Source organism: Pleuronectes platessa, chromosome 4 (assembly GCF_947347685.1).
Source record: "Pleuronectes platessa chromosome 4, fPlePla1.1, whole genome shotgun sequence".
In the NCBI taxonomy this organism is placed as follows: domain Eukaryota; kingdom Metazoa; phylum Chordata; class Actinopteri; order Pleuronectiformes; family Pleuronectidae; genus Pleuronectes; species Pleuronectes platessa.
The window spans coordinates 12,873,853-12,887,510 of record NC_070629.1 but is presented as its reverse complement, the minus strand read 5'-3'; the positions used below and the strand labels follow the sequence as shown (position 1 = coordinate 12,887,510).

The 13,658-nt window shown below is 44.5% G+C and overlaps 1 long non-coding RNA gene across 1 annotated transcript in view; it reads right to left on the bottom strand.

Moving 5' to 3' along the window:
• LOC128438616 (uncharacterized) overlaps positions 1–6,560 on the bottom strand; it is a 71,942-nt gene extending 65,382 nt beyond the window's left edge. Inside the window, exons 1-2 of the long non-coding RNA XR_008338356.1 lie at positions 6,486–6,560; positions 6,014–6,094 (exon numbers count right to left, since the gene is read on the bottom strand). This is a non-coding gene — a long non-coding RNA (uncharacterized LOC128438616). The remainder of the gene's footprint in view (positions 1–6,013; positions 6,095–6,485) is intronic.
• Positions 6,561–13,658: the final 7,098 nt, after the last annotated feature.

The following is a 13,658-nucleotide window of genomic DNA, read 5'->3' as shown; positions in this document are numbered from 1 at the left end:
AAAATATCTGTATACAACGATAGGCATTGGAATATTTGTTTGTGTTTAGTGTCTGCTCTCTAGGTCTGAATTCCTGCCTATTGTAATGTAGGTTTATACCAGGACAGGGCTCAAGAGTGAGACCAAAAATCTGTGAAGTGCGACTAAACATTTTCCTTGGTCGCACCGGTGCACCAAACATTTAGCTGGTGTGGCTCTGTATTTGAACGAGTCGTGTTGCTTCCTCATCTCATCCTCTCTTCTGAGTTTACACTCACACTCAGAACAGACGCAGCAGTCGGTTTGTACCATGTCAGAGTCTCTGTCTGTCCGAGTGTCCTCCCCCCACACTCCTGCTGACCTGCACTCACTTTACACCCTAACAATAAACACTAACGATTGTCACAAGTTATCAGGACCTGAACAGCACTGAAGTTTACTTTGTGTTTGTTTGATTCGCTCCACGAAACATGTATTTAAACTCATGGAAAAGAAGTCCATTTTTTTGCGCACACTCTCTACTACACACAAGACAAGATGCACACAGCCAGGACATCAGTATTAAAGTGACCAGAACGATCCGGATTAATGATGCGACAACATCAATTAATAACTAAATAAATGTGATTGTAAGTGTGAAGAGCAACAGAGACGAGCAAACTTCACAAAACTTCTACACAATCCTAGAGCAAACGCTGGAATACCAATCTAATTAAATTCTAATAAATCATAACCATCCTGTTTACTGTTTATGTTGTGTGAATAGTAAATCCACACCTTGTTGCTGCAATGCTATCTTAAAGCAGTAGAAAGGGATTGCACGACTGACTAACAAAAATCGATTGGCCCTTGTTTTCAAGTGAAATTAGAAAAACAATATGCTATTATGACAGGTTCATATTATCCGTACAGACAAGCACCACAACCAATTGTCAAGTTATGATGCACTGTGGTTTAGCAAAACTTAAAATCAACTTTTTTCCCCCTGGACAAATAGCCGACTGTGGTCGGGTTATTATGTCTCAATGCTTTTATTTCCCTCAGTTTTATCTTTTGTCTTATGAAGCCCTCCATTGTTGATTTTTATTTTATAGCCAAAACCTAACATTTTCCTTCGTAGTGAACAATACCAACCCATTTATATAGCTGCCACCATTAAACATCTCAAAGAGTTTTTTTGCTATTTCTGCCCCTTACTTACACAACTTAGATTTGCAATTAAACTAAAACCAGTCTGTGCTCGATCAGACATGGAGACATCCCTCCATCCTTTCCCATGTCAGGACATCTATACAGCCAGCGAACAAACCAACCACACTGCTCTTCACTTCCCACACCTGTTCTGGGCTGTCTGGTCATTGAAGTCATTGACCTGAAATCTGATAGCAGTCAATGAGCCAGCTAAAATCGGAATCCACCGCTGCAAGCACACACACTCTCTTAATAATACTGTTTACGTTAACAGCATTAACACAGAGGAGGAGAGAAGGCGGCTGGAGGGAGAGAGCGAGGGAAGTAGAGAAAGCATGACTGAGGATGAAAGAAAATTAAAAAAAACGTATCTATCATTGAACACGTAGATTTTTTTCCTGTTGTACGAGACACAGCTGCGCATGCAATTCATCATCTTTTATTTAGAAGATGTAGGGAGACCCATAAAGCCAAGTAAGATGAAATGTGTCTCTGGAATAAATTGTGACTATTCCATGTTTTCTCAGTGATAGAACTGTATTTCACTCCCTGTCATTATGATGTTGCCAGAATCCCCTGGCAGGCACAGGGAGGTTTGGGACTTTTAAGCCGTTTGTTTCATCTCAGGTATTAACCCCAATTTTATACCTACGCAGTGAGATAATCATGGTTTCAAGCTGTTAGTGTTTTCTCCACTCACCAAATCTACACACTTTTAATCCCTGGAAACTAATTAAGATTTATATAATCATCATTTTCGCCAGTTTAGTTAAGTCAGTGCGTGTGTGCCTGAGTTGTGTGTGTGTTTGTGTGAGAAAATCAAGGGAGAGGAAAAAAGAAGGACGCTGCATAACAGTGTTAATTTTGGCAGCTATTTTTGATTTAGTCTTAGTCTTAGTCTTTTGACGAAAATGCATATTAGTTTTAGTCACCTTTTAGTCATTTTAATCCTTCTTAGTTTTAGTCTAGTTTTAGTCGACGAAAACAAATTCCATTTTAGTCTAGTTTTAGTCGACGAAAACTAATTCCATTTTAGTCTAGTTTTAGTCGACGAAAACTAATTCCATTTTAGTCTAGTTTTAGTCGACGAAAACTAATTCCATTTTAGTCTAGTTTTAGTCACATTTAATAGCCACATTAAACTCCTTTTCTAAAAACATACAGCTGCAGCCTAATAGCTTAAAAATATATATTTAATTTTAAATGTGAAAACAAAAGGGAGAGCAGGTCAGACTGGAGCCGGACACAGAAACTGAACATCGGTACAAACCAACTGCAGCTTCTGCTCTGATGAAGAAGCTGCGGCGCTGATCTCTGAGCAGCTGAGACCATAGAAACTCTGGTTTTCACTGTTTCCATAGTTAAGAAGCAGTCGGTCACTGAGAGGCTGCTCCACGAGAACGCGCTCTGCTTTCACTGTGTCTCTCTGAGCGAGTGCGCGAGGCGGGGGGCGGAGCTACGGACCGGAGCGCTATCTGGGAGCGCACAGGCACACACACACACACACACACACACACACAGATTCACTCGCCCGCTACTGATACTTCATGACGGCCTGATACGATGATGTTTTAAAAATTATTGTGACTTAGTCAACCACCAACATTTTCGTCTCGTCTCGTCTCGTCAACGAAAATTAAAATAGATTTCGTCATAGTTTTTATTTTCAAAGATTCGTTTTCGTTACGTCTTCGTCTCGTCTTCGTCATGGAAAAAAGGTCGTTAGCGAATATATTTCGTCATCGTCTTCGTCAACGAAATTAACACTGCTGCATAAGAAGAAACTGGGGGAAAGCATGTGGAAACCCAGCATCTTTGAGAGGAAAGTGAATGGAGGTAGAGCGTTAGACAAGGCTTCCTTTATGTGTTTTGGGAAGGCATCATGCTGCTGCAGTGCTTTGGATGGGCACTGACTGACCACCCTCCTGACCCCCTCACCACACAAACACACTCATACGTTCACGCTATCCTTATTAGGACTTTGCATTGACTTCCATTCATTGTGAACAGCCAAACCATAAACCTCATCCCTAACCTTAACCATGACCAATTCATGCCCAACCCGAACTTTAACCCAACCACAATTAAAATCTTACCTCTAACTTAGACCAGGACCTCAAGAATGCCGTTTTGCCTCATTTGGTCCTCATGAGGTCTACTGGTCCTGATAAGGTCAGTGTTTATACTTGAAAAATAAGTACTCACATGAATACCTCTATGTCTGTGAGGACATTCATTGACATAATCCATTCCCTAGCTCCATAGCCTAACCTTAGCCATCCAAACTAAATGCCAAACCTCAACCCCTGCTCTCACCCACACATTAACCAAATTCCATAACCGTAACCCTAAAACCACGTCTTAACCCTTAAACAGCCGTTTGAAATTTGTAAGGAATGCCCCAAATGTCCTTTCCCCAAAAAACCTGACTCCATGTCTCCACTCACATAACTCAAACTGGTTCTCATAAAGATACAAGGACAACTACACTCACACACACACACACACATCGCTGTCAGACCCTGGAAATACCTCACATTCCTTCCACTTCACTGACTGCTTTACGGCCAAGGAGAGATAACAAAGGAATGGGCAGCCATTGAATACAAGCCCGCAGAGTGGACTGAGAAACCTCATTTTTTCAGACTGCAACCACTGGACAGCACACCGTATCTCCCCCATCCCACACAGTGATGGAGTGTACTGTATCGAGGTGGGGTGTACTGCACATCGGAATAAGCCAACAGCCTGGCTCACCTGTTAATCCTATTGAATTGAAACCTCATCCCACTCTGAGCAGCATGTTGGCTCGTCCTCGTACCTGGGCTGGACTCATACCCGGCCTGACTCCAGTCCTACCACTCTCCCCTGGGATTAGGTTTTCTCTTTCTCTTGGGCTCAAGTTGCCAGCTCAGGTATCCCGGATTCCCTGGGTCTCACTCCTCCTGTTTCACCTCCTGTAACTAGCCTCCTTTCCTTTTGCCATGCTCTGGTCATCTATACTATTCACCCCATGAGTCTTCATCAGGATGACAAAGAGGGATGGCAAACACATGCGGTGCTATTCATCCACTTGTATGTTTTGGTCCACTGATGCACAATCAAGATCAAATAGATGATATTGCTTGCACAGGAGACAGCAGATTGATTTCCAGGGCTGGTTCATTATAGTGTAAGGGGAGAGCTTCACAGTCAGGTGATGTTCTGGCTGAAGTCTCTCCAAACCTCTGCTGTACGTTGGCCAGAAAGCAGGACTGACAGTGGACGAGCACATCGCTCGGAGGTGTGCTTCCCCACGAAACTGGCAGGTGGAAATTCACCTGGATTCAACCATCACGAACCAGCTCGAGCTGTCTCTCGTCCTCACTTCACTTTCTTACCCCTACTTGACATGTGCAGCCTACCTGGTCACCAATGAAACAGAACCAGAAAGCACTGTCTATTTATATCTGGCTTTAACACAGATTATACTGGGATCAGTTTTCCTCCATCCGTCAAATCAATCCATCCAAGACACTTTCTAGTGTGTAGTGTAAACTCCTGCAGGATCAGCTGCCCTATCAAGTCTGTAACCGCCAGTGCAACATGTAACCTTTACCTAGGTGGAGAATCTAAGCTGCTGATCCTGGGTTTAGTATCAAAGGTATCAATATCTCAGATTTTCTCAAATGTCTTAGAGAGCTTAGAGCTGCGTTTGGTTCCAGGTTTACCTGAGCCTCCGGATTCACTACATTTACTAAGTTTGGTAAAGACAGACCACACAACCACAAAAAACACTAGAAACATATCTTTTTTTAAAGGTTTTCTGTTCCGTATCACTTCTCTGGAACACAGGTTTAACTTTTTTTTAACAAGTTAGCTCCATTTGACTCAAATCTACGATGTAAAATATGCCATGGAAATAAAATTAGAATGCAGAAATATTTACAATTAAATATAAATCATAATCATTTTGTGTGTATATATATATATAAGATAATAGATCAAGATTAAATAAAGAAACCACATAAATTTCCCATACAAACACTTCATCCACCCATCCATTAACTACACCACTTATCCTTTAAGAGTCGCAGGGAGGGTGAAGCTAATCCCAGCTGGCATTGGAGGAGAGGCAGAGTGCACTCAGGACAGATCGCCAACCCATCCAGGGTTTCTGTCAGTATCAACAAGGTTAAGACTTTCTGAGACCTTTTAAAGAGTTAATATAAGAAATTCAAGACCTTTGTCCAAAATTATTTGCACTTCCCCATTATTAAAGAAAAAGTGAAGTAGACACTCGGTCTCCACTGTCTTTCCCACAGCCAAGCCAAGTGTGCTCCAATAAATTCTGAAGTGTAGTCCAATAAATTCTGACCTTGGTGTTCGTAAACAGTCAATTAATAGTTCCATATTGGTCTAGTTGATAGGTTTAGTAAAGCATGCCTCTGCATCTGTTATCTCCGAGAAAGAGAACAAACACAGAGAAATTACAAACCATGCTGCCAAAGCATTTCTCTTGAAAAAACTAAATGTAAGTGTGACCGAAGTAGCATTAAATGAACATTGACATATTTAAACCAATATATATACACCAACCAAATATCTGATATTTTAATGTATTTAAGTCTTTTTAGGGTCAAAACTTCAGATTATAGATTTCTAGACCTATCGGAAACCCTCCCATCACAGGCCCAACATACAGAGACAACCCAATTAACTTTCTGAGCGAAAACAATTCAATTATCAGTCCTCTCAGTCCTTTCTTTCTTTTTACATTCCCTGAAGTTAACCGACTCAGGAAAAGGAAGTGTAAATAATATTGAATTCTCCTGAGTGAAGTGTCCTTTCATTTGTTTCCTACCTGTCGTTTGGAGTGCATGGAGCATCCAGATGTTTCCGCGTCCTAGCAGTGATGAACCCGATGACAGACGAAGAAGAAGCTCTATGTTGAATCATACAGTTATTTTAATTTTCAGGGTCACTGTTTATCATTATAGACTTTAACCCTCGTGATAACTTTTATGAACTACATTGTTCCATAGTCCCTGGTGTGAATAAACCTCATTATAACACCTGGATCTACACACCTTTATTATTTCTTACAGCGTACACAAAATTATTATTATTATTATAAACAATCAAATCCAGGTTTACTAGATCTACAGCTGCAGGATATAGCTTAGCTTAGCTTCTTAGGCCGCAATTAAACCAGCAGAGTGTAAAACAACTGAAGCTGATGAGCATGTTGACTTCAGGTCACACACACACATGTCCGCACTGCGTCTGATTCAGAAACACGAGATTCAACTCTGAACTGTGAGCCGCTGACTCACCAGGATGATCCACTTAGTCAGAAAGAAACGACTCAACGAGTTGGACTCAAACACAACTTCTCTGTCAACGGCGTCTCCACTACACTGTGAGGCGTTTATGGTACATCTGTAAATTGTAGTTACATAAAAAAAAAACTTTTATATTGGAGCTGGGGAAATCTGTGAAGTGGAGAAATGGGTTTTGTTGGACATTTAAGGAAACTTACGTTCTTGATTTAGCTTTTTATATATATAATAACTTAATTTTCAATAGTAGATATGAACTGTACTGTAGTTATGATGGTAGCCAATGTATATCATAAAATACAGTAAAATGCATAATGTACAATAACAACATTACTTTCACACCAAGTCAAGAAATGTCACAAACGATTTCTTTGTGTGCAGGAAAATGTCATTTATTTGTGTTACTCATGTCCTCAGAAGATTTGAGGGGACAGACAGAGAGGAGGAGTCACTCAGATTTAGCAAAATTTGGGAGATGCATGAATAAATTGGGAGGGGGTTAGCACATCAAGTGGGGGCTGATCTGTGAGCCCAGCAGGAGGCCATGTCCCCCCTGGGGAGGGGTTTCCAGGCGTGGCAAACCCTAGGGCCAGGCGCACAGAGGCACACAGGGTTAACATGATGGTAACACTGGCCGGCACCAGCCTTGCCTCCTCGCATTGCCACGTCCTTGTAGAACTGCCAGACCTTTGAGTTGGGTGGGAGTGGGGGTTTTTTGGTTATTTTTTGGAAGACAGTGGGTGGGAAGTGTGGTGCTGACGTGGTCTAGTGGTAATCCCAAATGGCACAGGCAAGGCCCCAGGAAGTGTATTGGGAGCGCAGTGGTGGCTCCATGTCATGGCCAGCCGGGGCTAATGTGTCAGCTGGGTGATTCCCCAAATCTTCATCGTCTTGCACCAGGACAGCCCTCAACCACAGTGGACCGCTGAAGATGACATATGCTCCAGGCAGGGACTGACTCTGTGCGTTAGTGCAATAAGTAATCTGTGTCACTTCTCACACACATGCATGTCTACATCGCTTTTTTTTCTCATAAATAGACGCATTTATGAAAGTGTATATCTGTGTGTAAATATCGGCCTGCCTGCCTGTCACTGCATGTTTGAGTGTATACAGTGCGTGAGTATGAGTGTGTGTGGACCCAGACGGATGGTGGAGAGAGTCTCATTGATGTTGATGCAGTCCAGACATCTTTATTTAAAGCTGATGTGGTTAAAGTAGCCTCTTAAGTCGCTCTTTCCATGCCTCCATGTGAAGAGGTTCGCTAATCGCTCTGCCATGTCTGCGTGCAGGACAAGCAGAAGCATTCCCTGTAGCCTGGCAATTTGATCACAGCTGATTAGAGCCTCGCCTATTGCCTGGAGGCGAACAGGTAGTGCTAGTAGGTTAGTGTTGAAAAGTATATAATAACAGAGCTGTTAGCTCAAAGGCAAAATGTGTCCTAAAATATACTTATAGTGCCAACCTGACTGAGCTGCAGTTGTGGTCCAGGACTGCAGAGCATTGCAAACATCCAGTGGGAAATCCATAGAAGTTTGACTTTTTGCAGAAGCAGCAGCTCCTTCCCCTGCTCGCTTGCTCCTCTCCTGACAGAGCTGCTGCTCATCGGGCTGCCTCAGGCCTGTTGTGGCTGGATGCTGCCGTCCAAGCCTACATGTCAGTGTGAGACAGGCTCTCCCTGACCTCTCTAGCGCTGGGGGCCTCCCAGCCCCAAGGAGGGGCCCCCTGCTCCATCACATCCCTTCCAATTACTGACATCCTGCCGCCTTTGAACACACAGGAATCATAGTGAAGAATAGCAGAGGTCAGACTGCAGATGGAGAGGGGTGGAAACGGCAGAGTCTAAGTAAGAGAGAAAGAAAGAGAAAAGGGGGGAGAAGAGTGAAAAGCTATTTGTGTCATTGATGCCTCTGTAGCCCCCTCCACCAACCCTCCATCTTTTTCAAGGCTTCTGACTGAACCCTAATCAGGAGCAACTGTTTCAACAACAAAGACCAAGGGGCAGTGAGAGTTAAAAATGGCCCTCCCATCAGTTAAAACAGAGAAAACAAAGCACACTACATTCCTGAAAAAAGGCAAGTGTGGGTCAGTTTAACTGTGCAAAACATCTGAAAGGAAAATTTGACAATTTTCAATAAGAACCAACATTAGGCCCTGTAGAGGGGATAGGAAACACTACCATTTGCTTTTTTTAATTAATATGAAATGACATTTCACAGAGTAGTGGATTATAGGGGTGGGGGGGGGTGGGCATATACTGTAAATAAGCAGCTTGGTTATGAGAATGACAAGAGACACACAAGCTGTGACTGGTTTAAACGTACAGTATGAATGAATGAGTGACTGTGCTCGGGGAAGCGAATGGGGGGGGGGGGGGGGTGCATGCTTGTGCATGTCTGCATGTAGGCTTTGGCATATGAGATTGGTTGGTGCGTCTGGCAAGGGCCCAGTGCCCTTAAACCCAAATTAGCCTTTCCAAACCCATATCCCCATGGCACAATGAAAAATCCCACTCATACACATAAGCCCACACGCTCACCAACACAAATATGCACACACGCACACTCTTAAAAAGAAACACCAATGACCTCACTTTCCCAAACTGTGGTGACCACTGCCAGGCCAGAAATCCCTTTAAGGCCTCCCTTTCAGACAGTAAGCACTGTGCTGCTGAGTAGCCATATCAAGGGTCATTTTGGGGTCAGAATGAGCTGCTATTAGACTGCAGCCATTCAAGCATAAAAAATGTAATCGTGTTTGTGGTAATAGCGCTGCATCAAAGTAGTTTTGACATGTTCACTGTAGTGTGGCAAGTATAAAAATAGCTTCCCTTTATGAAATAAACCTAACCATGTATGCCTTTTTGTATTCTTGCCTTAGCAAATTAGTTTTCGGTGTGTGTGCGTGTTTGTGTGTATATGTGTGTGTGTGTGTGTGTATGTGTGAGAAAGTAGAGTTTAAAGAGTGTTGAAAACTATTAGCCTGCTGCGGAGAGGCACTGTGCAGAGAATGAGTGATGAATTATTGAAGTGGCGCTTTGGTGTGAATGAAGTGTTGAAAATGTCCATTGCCACGGAGCACTTTGACGTTCGTGCACACGGCTTTCAATAGCTTGTGAGACAATTCATACGTTGGTCCAGACAACGACCCTTCCACGCCTGTTTTGTTTTTTTTAACCCTCAACAAAACGTGTAAAAGTGGGTACCTACTCTTCCACCTCTTTCATGAATCTGCACTACCCTCTCCTCCTGTCATAACATTTCACTTCATTTCTTTGCCCTTTCTTCCTCCTTCTTCATCCTCTCACCATCTCTTTTTTCTGTCAGTCTCTCTCTTCGCCCCTGCTCTCTTCCAACAGGATCCTCAGCATTTCCTCTTGTTACAGCACATCCAGTGATCAGTCACCGCGATTCCACTCTTTCAAGTCTCCCCTGTTTCAAAGAGCCATTGCCGGTGGGGGGAGAGTGAGCAGGAATTTGAACCGATGCCTCTCGACAGCAGGGCCGCTCCTGCACGTTACACCCCAGCAGCACCAACGGAGGAGGATGGGAGGGCGAAAGAGAGAGGGAGGAGGAGAGGGAGGAGGAGGAGGAGGGCTCTCAGATACACACCGCACATGAAAGTCACCTCGCTCCAACCGGGAGAAATCACGGGCCCTGACGGAAAGGTAACAGCCGGCCGCAGGCACCGGACGAGTTGCTAGGAGACAGGGAAGCGCTGTGTGGTTGACGGGATGCTCGGGCAGGCGGGGGTGCTCACTCAGATGGAGCCCACTGACACGTACAGACACTCTGACGACATACAGCTAAATGTAAACACACTGACACATGAAGGGAGCAGGCGTGGAACAGAAATACACAACATGACAGCCAGATTGCATTCCCTGGATTTACACTGCACAAAGACTTTTTTTTTTTATCATATGCCTTAATGTTGATTGGTTCAGCCTCCTGATGTATGTGTCATCGACTGAAGGTGAATACAAGGTGTTGATCAGCACTGTCCACAGAGATGCATGGGTGCACACATACAGGCGGCCCACTCTCCGGTAGGAAGGTGTTTTATGGTTGTGGATAATAAGATGGCTGCCTGCCTCTCTCCTTGACCTGCCGCTGAACCTGCCATTTTTGACAACTACACTGGAGAGATGTTAGATGGCAAGAGACCAGGCAACTCTACCTGACTGCGTTCAGTCAACAAGAAGGCTCCGGCTCCTGACTCATTCAAGCTCTTAATTTCAATCTCTCCCTCCGACCCAGAATTCCTTCCCCTCAATTCGACACGTTGGGTCCTGCGAGGAGAGCATCCTGGGGATTAGGCATGACATGATGTGTTTCCGATGATTTAGCCGCCTCACTCCGGTGGTGAGAGGTGCTCTGTGGAATGAGCCGGCCTGCCCACAGATAGTGCTCTTGGATGCAGCAGTGGGGAGGCTAACTAGCCTTATCTAAAGTATTTGGAGGGGAGGACACAGGCGCCTTCGCTTCCATTATATCATTATGTAAACACAAGGCTGTGCCACAGGTTGACGGGCTGTATTTCATAAATCGGCCGAGAACAAGCCTGTCTTGATTAAAGCAAGCTTACATCACTGGGAGAAATCAATCTATTTAATTGGTCCACTTTTGTCAAATATATTAGCTTAAGACCTGCATGAGACCATTATATTGAAGCGTGTAAATGAATATGCTTTCAGCCGATGCTGTTAAGATTCACTGAGCTTGTTGTCGTGATTTATTACGTGCTTACTAAACACGTTCTCCCTCACTTGACCACAGTGCGGCTGACGGGAGAAGAAAAGATGAGAGAAAAGGTGTAAGGACCAACGCAACTCATCTTCAAAGTGGTTCATTTCATGATTGCAGTCATAATGATGCAAGATTGAGGAGTGTGGCAACACTGGCCCAACTGCATATCAAGGCTTCAGAATGTCAGAAAGTCTATAGAACGAGCTGTAAAAAAAAAACTCTATCACCTGCATTTGACGCATAAATCTCCCCGGCCTGCTTTGCATATGATCTTCCTTGTTTTTTTTCAATGAATCAGACCGGGTTTATCTTCCCCTCCATGGTTGTGAAGTCATGTCAACCATTTTAGCATTCATGGCAGGCCGCAGCAAGGCACAATAACAAGTGGTCTATTCAAATTAAATCAGTAATGGCATTGTCCATATTTCAGGCAGGTCATGCGTTTATATTTATTCAAAGAATGAAGACAGGTCGGTTCCTCTCACAATTATCTCTTTTCATTTAAAGAATGAATGTGCATGTCAGGGCTTCTTTTACTCTCTTTCTCTCTATTCTAAGTTCCCCCCCATCCTCGCTGCCCCCGCCATCACTGGGCGACAGTAGAGGTCGTTAGTGGAAGAGGGATGATGCCAAACTTGACTGGAGTCGGGCCTTATCTCTATTCTTTACACTCTCGCTTTTGTTTCAAGGGCTTTGTTTACACACGCCCCATTAATCACCTTCTGCCTTCCCACAATCCCACAGCATTTAAAGTGGGTGCTCGTCCAGGGGGACAATGTGCGGCACAGGTGCCAGTGTAAATCTTTCTTTCTTCTCCTCTTAAGGAAGGAAATGAAGATTCCCAGACCTCTGGCCACCTTCTCCTCTCAGGTTTCTCTATTATCTTTTCTTTACTCTGCCCTTGGCCTTGATCACTATCTCGACATATCTCTACAACTCGGCCCAAGAGGGTTCTGATTACCAAACATTTACACGCTGCGCCACTGTGCACAAGTCTATCTGGCCCACCGACGCCACCCTATACGCTGTTTAATTCAGTCTCAACAGCTGACTGACACTGCCCTCATGTCTTGACAGCCGAGTGTGAGCGTATGCAGACAGGATGCTGTTGAACAAACATTAATCACACCACAGGACGCCACAGGCAGAGATGAAGATGGAGGACAGAGGAGGAACTGCCCGCCAGTGGCTCCAAGGACTGCAGGGTCACCTCTATGAGACACCTCTCCGTAAAGTGCTGTAAACCCCAAACGGTGCAGACAGTCCTCCATCTGCCTCACTGTAGGATGGAGGCGTGAGCATTGTCTGCCATGTTCCAAAGTGACCACATTTTTCCTCCTTGTCTTCTCAGGGATGGGACTAAGAGACACTCAGACCCCTGCATTCATCTCTGCAATGACTTTGATACTTAGAATATCAATGAATGTGTGGAAATAGGTGCAAACAGCAGGCCCTGCTATGCCATAATGAGGATGGAACATGTGAAAATGTGTGAATTATTTTTCGGCGTGTGCCATTTTGCAGCTACATTGCTGAATTTGAATGGTCTGCGAGAGTATATGTGCAGTGCATGTACGGGAGCTCAGTGAGAGCGCTTTAATGCATAGCCCCGTTTAATTGCATAGTCAATGCATTCATCATTCAGAATGCAGAGCCTGGCTAAAATGAATTGAATTATCTGGCGGGGAGAACAAAGAGATGTACATTGAGTTTGTCCGTAATTTATCGTTGCAGAGTGTAGCGAGCGGAGAGCATGAGAGGCTGGGAGACTTAGAGGCAGAGGGGAGGATAGAGAGACCTGGTGGAGGACAAGAGGGAGACAGAAAAAAAAAACGGGAGAGATGGGCAGAAGGAGAGAAGCAGTGACGGATAAATGGGAGGAAGGATAGAGGGGTCTGGGGGAGGAGAGAAGAGCAGAGAGACAGGGAAGGAGAGAGTGAGAGAAATGTGTAGGAGAGACAGGAGATAGGGAGGCCGTAGAGGAGCGGAGGAGGAACAGCGAGTGAGAGAGGAAGGTAGGGAGGATGAGGAAGGAGGGAGATAATAGTGAAGCCCCGGAGGAGGAAGAGGTGGAGATATGGCGGGAAGAAGAGAGAGAGAGAGAGGGAGAGGGGCGCTTGTGTGCTGCACCAGAGATAGACCAGAGACAGACCTGACACCTTCCTCCAGATTCCTGAGGGGATAAAACATAAGCAGTGTGTGTGTGTGTGTGTGTGTGTGTGTGTGTGTGTGTGCGTGTGTGCGTGTGGGTGTATTTGTGTCCATTCCAACATGCCTGCACAAGTATGGAATTTGACAGAGGTTTGTGGGAGATTCCTTGTGTTGTTGTACATGTAAATGTTGAACGAGTGGTCGACACCTTTCCCAGGGTGAACACCTGGACGTGTACACCTACATGACCCCCTTCATTAAATCACCG